This window comes from Bos taurus, chromosome 23, assembly GCF_002263795.3.
Source record: "Bos taurus isolate L1 Dominette 01449 registration number 42190680 breed Hereford chromosome 23, ARS-UCD2.0, whole genome shotgun sequence".
Taxonomy (NCBI): Eukaryota; Metazoa; Chordata; class Mammalia; order Artiodactyla; family Bovidae; genus Bos; species Bos taurus.
This window is the reverse complement of record NC_037350.1, coordinates 11786472-11790728: the sequence shown is the minus strand read 5'-3', so window position 1 is coordinate 11790728 and position 4257 is coordinate 11786472. Positions and strand designations below refer to the sequence as shown.

The 4257-nt window shown below is 38.0% G+C and overlaps 1 protein-coding gene across 3 annotated transcripts in view; it reads right to left on the bottom strand.

The window, feature by feature from the left end:
• Window positions 1–4257, bottom strand: part of ZFAND3 (zinc finger AN1-type containing 3) — a 328021-nt gene that overhangs the window by 266455 nt on the left and 57309 nt on the right. The gene's annotated exons all lie outside the window — the stretch shown is intronic.

Here is a 4257-nt window from a genome sequence, read left to right as displayed (position 1 = left end):
CTGCTGACACAATAGGATAAAGCAAAGAAGAAAAGCACTGGTTAATACCACTCAGCTACTGGGAAGTTTATATCCAAAGCTTGAATATAGTTTTGAAATACGAAGCTTAAAGTAACATGGACAGCCAGAGTGTGTGGTTTTGCTGCTACATTTTTTTAAATTAAATCCTTTAATAGCTATGTTGTCCATTCACCTTTCTGTTAATACCAAGAAAGGGGAGGAAAAAAACATTTCATGTTGGTAAATGCTTTATTGACCTAACTCTTACCCAATAAAAACGACCCATATCTCACAACCTCTAAAAGCTTCTGGGTTTTTTTTTAAGCCAAATATATAAAACATCACATGCAAAGGTTTGCTTTTAATCCTTATAATACAGTCAGGAGCTAGCACTAATGGTCTGTACCCATGCATGGCCGGTTATACAACACCCTCAAAAAATTCCAAATCAACATCTTTGAGGTATAGTTTAAAATTAGTTCAAAGAACTAAATCAAATATATCCGGTAACAAGTGTCATTTAGTTTTTCATACCCAAACTCAGATTCAAAAGGATCTATTATATACACAATATCGTCTACCAATAATGAATTTAGTACTATCCGCATTTAGACAAAAAGCATGTTTATTCATCCACTTCATTCAGTCAGCTAAATGCTGTTAAAATACTTGCTAAATACAGGCAAAACAAAGTTCCAGACCCACATATTTAACTACCTTTGATTATGCAGTTAATCCATTTAGTTGAGTGTTCTGATACAGGGAGATACGTACATATTTGCTAATTACAGACAGAAAAAGCTGTCCTGAATATCTACAAGAAATAATTAACTCTAGTATGCAAATCCATGAGGGTATCAAATAAAGATGGTTCCATTCAATCCTCCCCACTTTCTAAATTTCCATCTCCCATACAACCCCTAAAAAAATCACTTTTGCATCCGGAAATGAAAATTAAGAGGTAGAGCAGAAACGTGTTCTTGCTGGACCAAAGATCTGTGAAGCATCCTACCTCAAATAAAGATAATCTGAGCAAGATGGTCCCAACCCATTCTCTCTGTCATTCTATCCAATCCCCGCTCCAAGGCGCAGTTTGCTAGAATATAAGGCCAGCAATTACACACATCATGAGGTTGAATGATGAACAGCATGTTTACTTAGGCTGATAGTCAACCACAAAAGGGTTGGATGTGAGGGGTTTCCCTTCCAAGTTCCTGACCCCAATTGTGACCAGCAAGGATGTCTGCTCCACTCACAATGTTAAATCAATACAATCAAACCTTGTTTGTAGGATTACTTCAATGGACTGAGAAACGGTTATTTGGAGCAGCTAGCTGTCCTGAAGCAAAAAGGAAACAGTACCCTAGCTGTTTAAGAACCTTATCAGGAACAATGGGGACTAAGTACTACTTATGCAGTGAATGAAGAAAATTCCTCTTTTTACTTCTCATTCCACCTCTGATTATAAAGTCTCTCTCCCTTGCCACTCCAAGAAATCTGACTAATCAGATCAGTACAAACACTTGTGAGAAACTCAACTAATTCTCCCAAACGTAACAGCTTGAAGTTGCTTCCTTTACTTCTCTCAGCTTCAAAAAAATATCTACACAACTAGAAACAAAGGAAATAATCAATTCCCGTGGCAATCTGGGACTCGTATTAAATATTAAATAAGAACATTACACTAAAGAATTTTTACCTCCACAAGCATGGGAAAAGCATCAATGAAGCAATGCTTCCAAATGAGAAGTGATATGATTTGTCCATGCTCAGGGTAAACAATAAAAATCATCACTGTATTTATTCCCATTGGAGAAAGGATGACATATTGTCAAGAATGTCATTAAAATATATATACCATTGAATACCTATACAAAACTCTCTACCTTCCTTCCACATGCATGAAGTGCTTGTATAAATATACAACATTAAAACCCAAGATCCATGTGTCACTCAAGGATATGATTGCTGCAGGCACAGAATTAATTAGTACATTTTGAGAGTTCCCACAATGAAGCAGGAATTTCTTCAAAGAAAAGGAATTTAATAAATATGCATAAATAACTAAATATCCACAGTAACCTACTTCAATAAGCCAATTTATATGTGTGTGCATTTTAATCTCAGAAACAAGTTCAAAAGATCGTGCAACAACCATTCCAGGCCAAAGGAGATGGCACTCTACCACAATAATATTTTTGCATGAATTTGTGCATAAGAGGCTCATTTCTCTTTCTACTACACTCCAAAATGCCCTTTGCCTCTATCTTAAACAGGCACACATCAGGCACACATTGTAACTAACCACTGTTTTTTACAGACCTTTAGAGGTTAATATGGGAGAAGGAAATGGCACCCTACTCCAGTACTCTTGCCTAGAAAATCCCATGGATGGAGGAGCCTGGTAGGCTGCAGTCCATGGGGTCGCTAAGGGTCAGACACGACTGAGCGACTTCACTTTCCTGCATTGGAGAAGGAAATGGCAACCCACTCCAGTGTTCTTGCCTGGAGAATCCCAGGGACGGGGGAGCCTGGTGGGCTGACATCTGTGGGGTCACACAGAGTTGGACACGACTGAAGCGACTTAGCAGCAGCAGCAAAGGTTAATATGAGAGACTGACCAAAGATAAAATTAACTATCTACTTATCACCTCAAAAGAACCACACTGTTTTAATGTGCATTAAACAAATATAAGAACTGTTACAATAAGAACATATTCTAAAAATACAGTCTTTGACATACAACAGGGATAAGACCCTTCCTTTTCTGTATTTTCTTCCATAGCTTATCATAACAGAGAAGTGTCTATTTTAAAACCTTTCCAGGTAACAACCTAGAGGGGTGGGAAGTGGTGGGAGGTGGGAGGGAGGTTCAAGAGGAAGGGGACATATGTTTACCTATGACTGATTCATGTTGATGTATAGCAGAAACCAAAGCAATATTGGAAAGCAATTATCCTTCAATTAAACATAAACTTTAAAAAATAAATAAAACCTTTCTAGGGCTTCCCTGGTGGTCCAGTGGTTAAGAATCCTCCTGCCAATGCAGGAAACATGGGTTCCATCCCCAGTCTGGGAAGATCCCACATGCCTCAAGGCAACTACGCGTCCAGAGCTCATGTTCCACCACCACGAGAAGCCCGCACACCCCAACGAAGAGTGGCCCCTGCTCGCTGCCACTGGAGAAGCCCGCATGCAGCAACAGAGACCCAGAGCAGCCAAACAAATAAATCTTTTAAAAAATAAAAATAATTAAAAAAACCTTTCTAGAGCTACCTGTTCTGCCGTAATACTGACAGAGATGCCTTCTCATACCACTAAGACATAGACAAGAAGTCCTTCACCTACTCGGGAGTTACTAGCAACTCTACTTAATAGCTTATACCAAGAAATAATAAAGAATGGTATTCTACTAAAGTTAAAGGAAGAAACAAATCAGCACCCAGAGGATTCTAAAAGCTGTCAGGGAAATGAAAACAAAATCTGGATAACTGATAACCTGAACTGATTTCGTTTCTGCTGTGCCTTCCCCATCTTTGTATTAACCCAATTTAAAATAATCAATTTCCTTTATCTTCCATCTCACCTTTTCCCATTAGGTTACACATGCTAAGCCGGCAAATTTCCAAATATTCAAGAAATAAAAAACTTCTTCAAATGACATTTTACAAAGAACATGAATATAAAACTGAAAAAAAAAGTCTTCTATAAAGGTAAAAATATTTTCTAAATTCAAATGTAAAGCCTTCATATACTATAAAGTTAACTACTGTAAAAAAAAAAAAAACCCACAAACAATGAACATACACTGAAATCAAGGATTATAAGGATCATATACTGATATTAAAATACTATACAAACAAGACTATATAGACAGCAATCAAGAAAATACTGACCCAAACACTTAAATTGCTAATGATAACAGATCAGTTTTTATTTTAAACAGGTCACCTCAGAGCCCTGAAAGTGAAAGTCGCACAGTCATGTCCGACTCTTTGCGACCCCGTGGACTATACAGTCCATGGAATTCTCCAGGCCAGAATACTGGAGTGGGGAGCCTTTCCTTTCTCCAGGGGATCTTCCCAACCCAAGGATCGAACCCAGGTCTCCTACACTGCAGGCGGATTCTCTACCAGCTGAGCCATAAGGGATGTGCTTTAAACACAGATGACAAGATCCACTCAAAAATGACAACGTAAGTGCAACAATTAATGCATTCGTGGTAACTGACATATTAAAACTGAGTTTATGTTTAAA